The sequence below is a fragment of the Dendropsophus ebraccatus genome, chromosome 5 (genome assembly GCF_027789765.1).
Source record: "Dendropsophus ebraccatus isolate aDenEbr1 chromosome 5, aDenEbr1.pat, whole genome shotgun sequence".
NCBI lineage: Eukaryota > Metazoa > Chordata > Amphibia > Anura > Hylidae > Dendropsophus > Dendropsophus ebraccatus.
The window spans coordinates 61,720,170-61,734,450 of NC_091458.1; positions in this window are offsets into that span (position 1 = coordinate 61,720,170).

The following is a 14,281-nucleotide window of genomic DNA, read 5'->3' on the forward strand; positions in this document are numbered from 1 at the left end:
TTGACAATATGAAGGGAGCAAAGCAACAAAGCAAGAGAGTAAGGCCAAAGTCCAGTTAACAAGACAGAGGTCAAGTCTATAGAACCAGGAGTCATTGGAAGGCAGGGGTTAAATGGGTTATCCAGCCTCAGAAAAACTCTGACTCTGTACCCACAATCTGCCCCCCCCCCCCCCCCCCAAACTACTTGTACCTTCGGATAGCTGCTTTTAATCCAAGATCTGTCCTGGGGTCTGTTCGGCAGGGGATGCAGTTATTGTCATAAAAACAACTTTTAATCCTGCAGCGCTGTGTCTAATGGCTGGGGCCTACATTTATATATGCATTAGGCTGGCACACCCTCTCTGTCCCTCCTCCCCACCCTCCTCATCATTAGGAATGCTCCAGGCTGATTGCTTCCCATTCCCCACCTGTGTGTATAATGAACATGGGCTGGATCGTTAATACACCTGTGCAAAGCTCAAACAGCAGTAAATGTTCCTGGATCATTCCTAATGATGAGGAGGGTGGGGAGGAAGGACAGAGAGGGTGTGCCAGCCTAATGCATATACAAATGTAAGCCCCGGCCATTAGACACAGTGCTGCAGGATTAAAAGTTGTTTTTATGACAATAACTGCATCACCTGCCGAACGGACCCCAGGACAGATATTGGATTAAAAGCAGCTATCTGAAAGTACAAGTGGTTTGGGGGGGACAGATTGTGGGTACAGAGTCGCTTTAAGTAGAAGAATAGTCTTAAAGTTCAAATTTCAGCAATAAACAAACAGGAATTGCAAAATAAAGTGATATTGTCACTTTACAAAATTTTTCATGTCAGGCAGACGTTTCGGATTAACATTTTTGATAATTTGCGGTATGATCAAATAGACAAAAGCATCTTAAGGCTATGTTTACACTATGTAAAAACAACGGCTGTATCTCATAACAATTCAAAACAAAACAATTTCAAAGTACCACTTCTGATTGGCAGAGGTACTGGGGTGCCAAAACCTATAAAACACCCGTAAAGGGACACCATTTAGGAAACTACACCCCTCGAGGAATGTAACAAGGGGTATAGTGAGCACATGGACCCCACTGGTGACAGACACAATGTGCAGTGAAAATTTATTTTTTTACACTGAAACTTGGTCTAGCCTTAAATTTTTCAGGTTGACAAGGGGTTAAAAGAAAAAACAAACAAACATAAAACTTGTAGAGAAATTTCCCCCGAGTACAAAAATATCCCACATGCGGACATAATGTACCATGCGGGCGCAGGACACGCCTCTAAAAGGAAGGAGCACCATTTGGCTTTTGGAAGCTGGTTTTGGCCAGAAAGGAGTACGGAGGTCATGTCGGGTTTACAAAGCCCCCGTGCTGCCAAAACAGTGGAAACCCCCCACAAGTGACCCTATTGTGGAAACTACACCCCTCAAAGAATGTAACAAAAGTATAATGAGCATATGGACCCCACTGGTGACAGACACAAATGTGAAACAATGTGCCGTGAAAATGAAAAATTTAATTTTTTACACTAAAACGTTGGTGTAACTTTGAATTTTTCATGTTCACATGTTAAAAGAAAAAATAAACCACTAGTCATGTAGAGCAATTTCCCCCGATTACAGGAGTACCCCACATGTGGACACAAAGTGCAAAGCTGGCGCACAGAAAGCCTCCAAAGAGAAGAAGAGCAATTTGGATTTTGGAAGCTGGATTTGGCCAGAATGGAGGACGAAGGCCATGTCGGGTTCGCAGAGCCCCCGTGCTGCCAAAACATTGTAAACCCACCACAAGTGACCCCATTATAGAAACTACACCCCTTAAGGAATGTAACAAGAGGTATTGTGGCCATATGGACCCCACTGGTGACAGGCATAATGTGCTGTAAAAATAAAAAATAAAATTTTTTACACTAAAACGTTTGTGTAACTTTGAATTTTTCATGTTCACAAGGGGTTAAAAGAAAAAATAAACCAGAATGGAGGATGAAGGCCATGTCGGGTTTGCAGAGCCACCATGCTGCCAAAACATTGTAAACCCCCCACAAGTGACCCTAATGAACTCAGGAATCTGGGCTTGTATGGGGTGGGGTCACTTGAGGGGGCTTGTGGGTCTTCCTGGGGCCTAGTCCTGGGGCGAAGCATTGAGGGCTTATCATCACTAAATGATGATGATGAGGAGGAGAAGGAAGAGGAAGGAAGAAGGAACGAGGGATCTTCCTCTTCTCCCTCACTGGTTGTCTCAGTATCAGAAGCAAATTCAGGCATATGCCTCCTCAGCTGAGAACAACCTGTGTGACATTTTTTTGTTTTTTTTTCTTTAGAGGGGGTGTGTAAGTGTTATGATTTTACATGTGTAAGTGTTAGTGTGTGTGTTTTATGTACTATTTTTACATTTTATTTGTGTGTGGTGTTTTTGACTTTTTTTTTTACTTGGGGGCACACTGGGGGGGCACACTGGGGGAGACACAGAAAAATTTTTTTTTACTAAAAAAAAAAAACTGCAGAGGCAGGGGACACTATATCACCACTGATCCAGGGCAGGAGGAAAGGAGGAGAGGGTGGCAGGAGAGGGTAGAGGGTGTCAGGTGAGAGGAGAGGGTGGCAGGAGAGAGGAGAGGGTGGCAGGAGAGAGAAAAGGGTGGCAGGAAAGAGAAAAGGGTGGCAGGTGGAAGGAGAGGGTGACAGGAGAGAGGAGAGGGTGGCAAGAGAGAGGAGAGGGTAACGGGTGGAAGGAGAGGGTGGCAGGAGAGAGGAGAGGGTAACGGGTGGAAAGAGAAGGTGGCAGAGAGGTGAGAGGGTGGCAGGTGAGAGGAGAGGGTGACAGGAGAGAGGAGAGGGTGGCAGGAGAGGGTAGCGGGTGAAAAGAGAGGGTGGCAGAGAGGGGAGAGGGTGGCAGGTGAGAGGAGAGGGTGGCAGAAGAGAGGAGAGGGTGGCAGAAGAGAGGAGAGGGTTGCGGGTGAAAGGAGACGGTTGCAAGAGAGAGGAGAGGGTAGCGGGTGGAAGAAGAGGGTGTCAGAGAGGGGAGAGGTGGCAGGAGAGAGGAGAGGGTGGCAGGAGAGAGGAGAGGGTAACAGGTGGAAGGAGAGGGTGGCAAGAGAGAGGAGAGGGTAGCGGGTGAAAGGAGATGGTGGCAGATAGGGGAAAGGGTGGCAGGAAAGAGAAGAGTGTGGCAGGAGAGAGGAGAGGGTTGAAGGACAGAGGAGTGGGTGGTAAGAGAGAAGAGAAGGTGGCCGGAGAAGGGAGAGGATGGCAGGACAGAGGAGAGGGTGGCAAGAGGAGAGGGTGGCAGGGGAGAGGATGGGAGAGGGTGGCAGGAGAAAAAGGGAGAGGGTGGCAGGTGAGGGCAGAAGGCAGCAAAGAGTGGCAGGGTAGAGGGTGGTGGGAGAGGGTGGCAGGTGAGGGCAGGTGGAAGGTGAGGGGTGGTGGCAGCAGAGGGTGTCAGGTGAGGGCAGAAGGCAGCAGAGGGTGGCAGGGAAGAGGGTGTCAGGTGAGGGCAGAGAGTGTGTCAGGTGAGGACAGAGAGGGTGGCAGGTAAGGGCAGAGATGGTGGCAGATAAAGGCAGAAAGGGTGGCAGATAAGGGCAGAGAGAAACGAGCAAGAGTTTGAGAACTGAAACAAACTTTCCTTGAAAATATTGTTTGAGAACCGAACTGTTTGGGTTTGAGAACCGAGGTACCACTTGTAATAGGATTTTTACAATGAGTATAAATTATAGATTTAGTCATGTATAAGATAACATAAACACCTCCCAACGTTCCCACCCTCCTCCCACTGTGCTCACACCTGTCAGTTTAAACATCAGTTTAAATTCTCATGCTCATGTTTATTAACGTTTACTGTAATTTTGACCCTACCGATCTTCACTTATCTTAAAGGACAACTCCCATGAAAAACTTTTTCCCAGTAATTGAAGCACATTACGAAGTTATATAACTCTGTAACATGCTTCAATCACCTATCTGCCTCCCTTCCCTGTCTTTTCCCCCCTCCACCCCCCACCAGGAAGCGTAGGAAACTCACACATACCTAATTACTGTTGTCACCAGTTTCTTCTCTCAGCTCCTTCTTGTGACGATGAGTTATCAGCAGGAGGGCTGGTCTAGCTCCTGTTACACCAGCCTCCTCCTCCCCTGCCTTGTCAGGTGACTCAGCTTGCTCAGCTCCCATTGGCTAAGCAACTGCAAGCCATCTGAGTCATGTCACTTGCTTATCTTCCCTCGTGACAGACTCCCGGCACATAGGCAGCTCCCCCCTCCCCTCATACTCTCTCCTGCTGCTGTGTGTGACATGGACTCAGATGGCTTACAGTTACTCAGCCAATGGGAGCTGAGCAAGCTGAGTCACCTGACAAGGCAGGGGAGGGGGAGGCTGGTGTAACAGGAGCTAGAGCAGCCCTCCTGCTGATGACTCATCGTCACAAGAAGAAGCTGAGAGAAGAGCCTGGTGACGACAGTAATTAGGTATGTGTGAGTTTAGTGCACTTGCTGGTGGGGGTGGAGGGGGGAAAAGACAGGGAAGGGAGGCAGATAGGTGATTGAAGCATATTACAGAGTTATATAACTTTGTAATGTGCTTCAATTACTGGGAAAAAGTTTTTCATGGGAGTTATCCTTTAAGTTTTCCCGAAGTGCCCACCACCATGTACCATACTGTGTCCTTCAAAGGGGTCATAACCTGTCTTATTTCCTCCTGTGAGAGGAACAAATAAAAGTTTTCTACTGTTGGAATAACCCTTCGTGTTTTTTTTCTTTCTTTCTACCTTCTTTTAGAGCTAGAATGTTTAAGGAATTCAGAATGAATTAGGGCCAATAAGAATATAGCATTTGGCCCCTCATGGTGTTTAGTCCCCTCCCTTCTTTATGATTAAGGTGAATGGTAGTTTTCGATAATATAAAGAAAATATTCATGGTGTTTTTCTGTGGGGGTTTAGCTTAGTGGTTTCTTCTTCTTCCCTCTTATATTTATACAGATCTCAATTCTAACTGGTAAATATTTTCCAATGGCATGTGTAGGTTAAAGTTTTGGCACCCAGGGAATATCTATGGGAATACTAAGCTGACATTGGTTAATACTTTTCCGTCCCTGCCTAGCGTCCTCATTGGTGGATCAGCTGATTGATGGCGGGAAGATTCAGATATAAAGAGGCCCGGCCTCCTATTTACCTCAGTCCTCTCACAGTTCATCTACACTGAAGATATATTTAGACTTAAAGGGGTTTGCCGATATAAATTTACTTGTCCCCTATCCACAGGCTCGATTCATAACAAAGCCGACGCTTGTAAAGAGATTGGTAGTGGGGGGGGGGCACAGTCTCATGGTTGTCTTTGGATCTCATACATGTCCTGTATTTTAAAATTGGAAAACCCCATTAGTAAAATTTGTTGTGATTTTTATATTTTTAAAATACATATTTTTAAAATGTGATCTTTATTAGAAGCTGCTAGTTTATGCTGGGTGGATAGAGTCAAGTGCGGTGTTAATGAAATTAATGAGGTATGACATTTTAATAGGTTTTTCCATGTTCATTTATTTATGTAGCCTTTAAAAAAAACACAACCTTATTTTATCCACAATACAGAATCTGTCTTTATTTATTAATATTATGGCTATGTAGTTATATGTGTTTTGGCATTAGACAACAATCATTGTGAGGATGAGGACCAAGGATGGTGGGGCGCAATCTGACACCACCATCTTGAGCTCTGACACAGCTCAGATGGCCCAGATACTGAGGAACCACTTTAAATAGAGAAATAAAAGCTTTCACATGGGTCTGTCAGTGGTTAACAGGGGAAAAGTAACTAACTGCATCTACAACAGACTGCAGGAAGAGATAGGCATTACGTAGCCTCACTTATCTCAGGTTTGAAAATCTGAATAGGTATGTGTATACAAAGATTTGACACATTCATTTCGTATGGACATTGGTCAGGGCCGGTTTTAGACTAAATGTGGCCCTGGGCAAAGTTGAAGGTGGGGCCCCAAATGCTGAAATATTGTAGCAACAATGTAAGGTCCCCATACAGTTTACACTTTTGTTGGTGGTACCTGCTGCTCGTGGTGGGTTCGGCCATCAGTGTAAGGTGTATGGGGCTCTCTGGACAGTCCTCTGACAGATTATATCAGTGGACATAGGGGGTCGGGCTTGATAGAAAATCAACATCCAACCTCTTTGTTCTCAGAGAGACAAGCCACCATCAGATCTGTGTGGCTATGACTTACCCCTCCTATAGAGGACACAGGAACACTCAGATGTGCTGAACATTCCTGTGTATGGGGAGGACGGGGTCGTATGGGAGAGATAATTGTCAGCTGAAGGATTGTTTAGCCAGCAGCTACTGAAAGTGTATTGCCACTTTAAGGGCGATATTACACAGCCTGATATTCCGGTGAAGTGATGCCAATCTGGTAGAATGGAGCTCGCTTAGCGAGCCTACTACATGGCTCAACTATCGTGCAGCAAAGGCTGTGTATATATATATATATATATATATATATACATACAGTGGTGCCTTGGTTTACGAGCATAATTCGTTCCGGGGCCGCGCTTGTAATCCAAATCCACTCTTAAACCAAAGCAAATTTTACCATAAGAAATCATAGAAATGCAGACAATTGGTTCCACACCCCAAAAATAATGATTTATTATTCTGAATAACATGTAAAACAGATTAAACAAACATTCAGAAACAGCAGAATATGTGATTTTATAAGTTACTGTACAGTAATGGAGAGGATGGGAAACACAAGGACTGACAGAGACTACAGGGAGTATAAAGGAGTGAGCAGGGTATATGTGGGCACATACATGCAGCAGTCTCTGTCCGGGGAGAAAGGGGTTACAGCTATGGAGAGATTACCTCCACAGTCCTGTCCCCTGATGTAAGCCCCAGCCTGAAGTGGATCTGCTATGATTTGGAAGGTGAGGGAGACTTCCTGGGTCAGAGTACAGTGCTGTAGACCCCGCTATGCAGACCATGCCCCTCCCCCACTCCCCCTCCAACCCAGTACAGGGAGCTCTAACACCAAAGCAATGCTCTTAAACCAAGTCACAATTTTAAAAATAACTGTGAGCTCTTAAACCAAGTTACTCTTAAACCAAGGTACCACTGTATATATACTGTATATCATTAGTGATGTGTGTGCAGCCCTTGCTGTATATAGTAAACAGTAAAGATATATACTACCTAATCACGTTCCCCGTTGTCCTCAGGCTTTGTCTGTGATATATACTTCCTGATCACGTTCCCCGTTGTCCTCAGGCCTTGTCTGTGATATATACTACCTGATCACGTTCCCCGTTGTCCTCAGGCCGTGTCTGTGATATATACTACCTGGTCACGTTCCTTGTTGTCCTCAGGCCTTGTCTGTGATATATACTTCCTGATCATCAGCCAATGATTTTTAAACTTGCCAAAAGACAACGATTAGTTGATGACTGTTGTCTTTATATACACAGAGCGATATCGGCCGGATTAGGACAAATTTCGCTCAGGGTATTAGGGCCCTTAGTCACAGTCAGGCAGTTCAGAAGGTTACATGCCGGGACTGCCGCTACAGGCCAGGACCGACGCACATGTCAGGACCCCCGCTACAGGCCAGGACTGGCGCTACATGCCGGGGCCGCCGCTACATGCCAGGACTGCTGTTAGTGTTGTAAAGATGTGTTGTATAGATTGACCACTGCATAATGACACCATATACAGACCAATATTAGCACCACACCATGACCGCCACATAATGACTCTATATATATACCATATACAGACCAATATTACCGCCATAGACTGACCACCATATAATGACTCTATTTATACACTATATACAGACCAATATTACCGCAATAGATTGATCACCGCATAATGATACTATATACAGACTAATATTACTGCCTTAGACTGACGACCGTATACTGACTTTATATACAATATATACAGACCAATATTATGTGGCGGTCACTCTATGGCGGTAATGTTGGTCTGTATAGAGTTTGTATGTAGGGTCATTATGTGGTGGTCCGTCTATGGCGGAAATATTGGTCTGTATATAGTGTATATGGCGATATTATGTGGTGGTCACTCTTAATGACTCTATATATACAGACCAATATTACCGCCATAGACTGACCACTGCATAATGACTCTATATATACACTATATACAGATCAATATTACCGCCATAGACTGACCACTGCATAATGACACTATATACAGACCAATATTATTGCCAAGAGTGACCACCGCATAATGGCTCTATATACAGACCAATATTACTGCCATAGAGTGATCGCCACATAATGACTCTGTATACACTGTATATAGACCAATAGAGTGACCACCACCTAAAGGACTGAATACCACCTTATTTTTTTCTCAGTAAAATACACCGTGTTGCCTTAGTGACATCATCATACACTATAGGTGCTGCAGCCAATCACTGGCCTCAGTGGTCACCTGCAGCAATTACATAGGACGGATGAGGCCAGAGAATGGCTGCAGCTCCTATACACAGTCTATTCACCTCAACACTTCTGCAGGACAGTGGAGTCAGAAGTGCTGATATACACACTATATATATATATATATATATATATATATATATATATATATATATATATACATTGACACTCACTGGCCACTTTATTAGGTACACCATGTTAGTAATGGGTTGGACCCCCTTTTGCCTTCAGAACTGCCTCAATTCTTCATGGCATAGATTCAACAAGGTGCTGGAAGCTTCCTCAGAGATTTTGGTCCATATTGACATGATGGCATCACACAGTTGGCGCAGATTTGTCGGCTGCACATCCATGATGCCAATCTCCCGTTCCACCACATCCCAAAGATGCTCTATTGGATTGAGATCTGGTGACTGTGGAGGCCATTTGAGTACAGTGAACTCATTGTCATGTTCAAGAAACCAGTCTGAGATGATTCTAGCTTTATGACATGGTGCATTATCCTGCTGAAAGTAGCCATCAGATGTTGGGTACATTGTGGTCATAAAGGGATGGACATAGGCAGCAACAATACTCAGGTAGGCTGTGGCATTGCAACGATGCTCAATTGGTACCAAGGGGCCCAAAGAGTGCCAAGAAAATATTCCCCACACCATGACACCACCACCACCAGCCTGAACCGTTGATACAAGGCAGGATGGATCAATGCTTTCATGTTGTTGACGCCAAATTCTGAACCTACCATCCAAATGTCGCAGCAGAAATCGAGACTCATCAGACCAGGCAACGTTTTTCCAATCTTCTACTGTCCAATTTCGATGAGCTTGTGCAAATTGTAGCCTCAGTTTCCTGTTCTTAGCTGAGCGGAGTGGCACCCGGTGTGGTCTTCTGCTGCTGTAGCCCATCTGCCTCAAAGTTGGACGTACTGTGCGTTCAGAGATGCTCTTCTGCCTACCTTGGTTGTAACGGTTGGCTATTTGAGTCACTGTTGCCTTTCTATCAGCTCGAACCAGTCTGCCCATTCTCCTCTGACCTCTGGCATCAACAAGGCATTTCCGCCCACAGAACTGCCGCTCACTGGATGTTTTTTCTTTTTCGGACCATTCTCTGTAAACCCTAGAGATGGTTGTGCGTGAAAATCCCAGTAGATCAGCAGTTTCTGAAATACTCAGACCAGCCCTTCTGGCACCAACAACCATGCCATGTTCAAAGGCACTCAAATCACCTTTCTTCCCCATACTGATGCTCGGTTTGAACTGCAGGAGATTGTCTTGACCATGTCTACATGCCTAAATGCACTGAGTTGCCGCCATGTGATTGGCTGATTAGAAATTAAGTGGTAACGTGCAGTTGGACAGGTGTACCTAATAAAGTGGCTGGTGAGTGTATATATATATATGTATTACACTCACACACACACACACACACACACACACTCACGCATACTAACACATCCATAAAAACACATTATACAGATCTAAACCATCCTGTCCATACACTATACACATGACATGTAACACACACTACATTCATGCATTATACACCTACATTCATACACATTACACTACAGTATACTTACCCCCTCTAGCAGCTTGCTGGGTGGTCCTTGTCCATGGCGGCAGCAGCAGCAGGCAGGGATCCGCTCACTGCAGCCCTCTCCTCCATCGTCCCGACCGCTGGTACATTACAGTAGTCTCACCAGGAGGACGGAGACAGGTCACATGGTACAGGTGACAGGTCACATAATGCAGTAAGAGGGGGAGGGGGAGCTACACTCCGGGAGCAGGGCGTCCTGCAGCCTCTGTGTGACCCCAGATAGCAGCTATTAGCTACAGCCAGGGATCACTGCCAGACGCTGCAGGACGCTGTCTGTGCGGTCCAGCCCCTGACACATAATGTAACTGGGGGATGGGGGCCCTGGGCAACTGCCCTCTTTGCCCCCCCTAACGCCGGCCCTGACATTGGTGCAGCTCTATCCTGCATTGCTGCTGATACATTACTGATACTGAAAGGCTTTACAGGTGGTATATGTTGGGATAGTGGTAAAAAGGAATGCCAATGTATGTGATGTGACTATTCACTTTCTATTTTATTCACTTTAGATATATGTACCAAGTACCAATGACTATATTCCATCTGTTTCCATATGTAGGCTGGGTTCACACTACGTATATTTCAGGCTGTATTTGGTCCTCTTGTCAGGTCCTCAAAGCAACCAAAACCAGGAGTGGATTAAAAACACAGAAAGGATCTGTTCACACAATGTTGAAATTGAGTGGATGGCCGCCATATAATGGTAAATAACTGCCATTATTTCAATATAACTGCCGTTGTTTTAAAATAACAGCAAATATTTGCCATTAAATGGCGGCCATCCACTCAATTACAACATTATGTAAAGGAAACAGATCCTTTCTGTGTTTTCAATCCACTCCTGGTTTTGGTTGCTATACAGCCTCAAATATACATAGTGTGAACCCAGCCGTATACTGTAAGACTCAACATCACAGCTTCCTGCCACACCCACACAGCTTATTACTAATGTAAATATACTCTAAAAAAGCAAAACCAATATATGTTATGTCTGTGAATGGCCCCCTTCCCCGCTGAGCACAGTTGTGACGTGGCGGAGGGGGGACGGGCGGCAGCGACTCGGCCGTCCATCCGAAGATGACGTTTGGCACAAAATGGCGGACGGCCCTCGACACGGATCAGGTAATGTATAACGCACCAACACTTCCGGGTACACAGGTGGGGGTGGTGGGACACGGGGAACGGGGCGATTCACAGACATAACATACATTACAAAGTTGTATAACTTTGTAATGTGTGTTATTCTGTGAATAATTTTTTAGCGCCGCACTACTTTAAGGCTGAGAAGTATTTTTGCCATGTTCAAACACTGTATTTTTGCAATAAACAACGGCTTTTGTTGCAGGTTGCAACAAAGGTTGTGGTTTATTGACAGGTTTATTATATTAACCCCTTAAGGACAGAGCCTGAAATGGCCGTAAGGACAGAGACAAATTTTATGAATATGACCAGTGTCACTTTATCCATTAATAACTTCTGGATGCTTTTACCTATCCAGCCGATTCTGAGACTGTTTTCTCGTGACATATGGTACTTTACATTTCTGGTAAAATGGAGTCGATACTCATACCGAATCTTTATGAAAAACACCAAAATAACGTGAAAAATTGTGAAAAAATGCATTTTTCCAACTTTGAAACCTTTTGCTTATACAGAAAATAGTTATGCCACATAAATTATATATTAAATAGCATTAGCAACATGTCTACTTTATGTTGGTAGCTTTTATTAAACTATATCTAATTTTTTTTAGACAATAGGAAGCTTAAAACATTAGCAGCAATTTTCCAAATTTTCAGTAAAATTTCAAAATCAGATATTTTTAGGGACCTGTTTAGGTTTAAAGTGTATTTGAGGGGACTGTATGTTAGAAAGCCCCACAAAGCACCCCATTTCAGAAACTGCACCCCCCAAACTCTGAAAAAGCACATCCAGAAAGTGTTTTAACCCTTTAGGAGAGTCACAGAAATAAAAGCTAAGTGTGTAAGAAATTTGAAGATTTTTATTTTCTGTGCAGAGATTTTATTGTAATCCAATATCTTTCATAATGATAAACCGATTAGCAGAGAAATGCACCCCAATATTGATTGCCCCGTTTCTGCAGTTTATAGAAATACCCTATATGTGGCCCTATTGCATTATTTGACGCAACCACAAGCCTCAGATATAAGGGAGCGCCTAGTGAATTTCAACGCCGCCGTTATATTTGGTCATTTTTGACCGTACCACTTCAGGTTGGCAGAGGCTCTGGGGTGCCAAAACCTAAAAAACACCCCTAAAGGGACACCATTTAGAAAACTGCACCCCTCAAGGAATGTAACAAGGGGTGCGGTGAGCATCTGGAGCCCACAGGTGCTTCACATATTTTCAGAAAAATGTGGTGTAAAAAAGGAAAAATTCTATTTTTTACACTAAAATGTTGTTCTAGCCTTCAATTTTCATTTTTACAAGGGGATAAAAGAAAAAAAAACACTAAATGTGTAGAGCAGTTTCTCACGATTCCAGAAATACCCCACATGTGGACATAAAGTGCCAAGCGGGCGCAGGATGAGCCTCCAAAGGGAAGGAGCGCCAATTGGCCTTTGCAAGCTGGATTTTATTGGAATGGATTTCAAGTCGCATTTACAGAGCCCTCGTGCTGCCAAAACACTGGAAACCCCCCACAAGTGACCCCATTCTGTAAACTACACCCCTCAAGGAATTTAACAAGGGGTGCAGTGAGCATATGGACCCCACTGGTGATGGGTAAAAATGTGGAACAATGTGACGTGGAAGGGAAAATTTTCATTTTTTCACTTTCACGGCACAAATGTGGCCGTCATCAAGGGGTCCATATCCTCATTGCACCCCTTGTTAGATTCCTTGAGGGGTGTAGTTTCCAGAATGGGGTCACATGTGGGGGGTTTCCAGTGTTTTAGCAGCACAAGGGCTCTGTAAATGCGACATGGCGTTCATCATCCATTCTGGCCACATCCAGCCTCCAAAATCCAAATGGCGCTCCTTCCCTTTGGAGGCTTGCCCTGCGCCCACATGGCGCTTTATATCCACATGTGGGGTATTTACGGACTCAGGGGGAATTGCTCTACACATTTTGTGTGTTTTTTTCTCTTTTAACCTGTGAAAACGAAAAATTTAAGGCTAAACCAACATTATAGTGTAAAAAATTTAATATTTCATTTTCACACCATATTGTTCCACATTTGTGCCCGCCACCAGTGGTGTCCATATGCTCACTACATCCCTTGTTATATTCCCTGAGGGGTGTAGTTTCCATAATGGGGTCTTTTGTGGGGGGGTTCAACTGTCTTGGCAACACAGAGGCCTTTTAAATGCAACAAGGCCCTCGAAATCCATTCCAGCCAAATCCAGCCTCCAAAAGCCAAATGGCGCTCCTTCCCTTCGGAGGCTTACCCTGCACCTGCATGGCACTTTATGTCCACATGTGGGGCCCTTTCCGTACTTAGGGGAAATTGCTCTACACATTTAGTGTTTTTTTTTTTATCTTTTAACCCCTTGTGAAAATGAAAAAATCAAGACAAGATCAATGATTTAGTGTAAAAATTAAACATTTTTTACACTAAATGTTGGTCTAGCCTTGATTTTTTCCTTTTCCACAAGGGGTTAAAAAAGAAAGTGAACACAAAACGTGTAGGGTAATTTCCCCTGAGTACTAAAATACCCCACATGTGGATATAATGTGCCATATGCGCACAGGGCAAGCCACCAAAGGGACAGAGCGCCATTTAGAGGCTGGAATGGAGGATGGAGGCCATGTCGCAATTAAAAGCTCCTGTGCTGCCAGGACAGTAGAAACCCCCCACAAGTGACCCTATTCTGGAAACTACACCCCATAAGGAATCCAACAAGGGGTGGAGTGAGCATATGGACCCCACTGGTGACGGGCACATATGTGGAACATGTGCCGTGAAAATAAAAAATAAAATTTTTTTCATTTTCACGCCACAAATGTGCCCGTCACCAGGGGGACATATCCCTGCTGCCCCCCTCGTTATTCCTTATGGGGTGTAGTTTCCAGAATGGGGTCACTTGTGGGGGGTTTCTACTGTCCTGGCAGCACAGAGGCTTTGTAATTGCATCATGGTATCCTCTAATGGGAATGGCGGCCATACCTACTTAGCTGGGGAAAAGGGACAATTCTAATTTATTTGGGGGTATTAGGCTAATTATTAGATTATAAGGTTGAAAATGACAGGTGCCCATCAAATTCAACCTGTGTTGATCC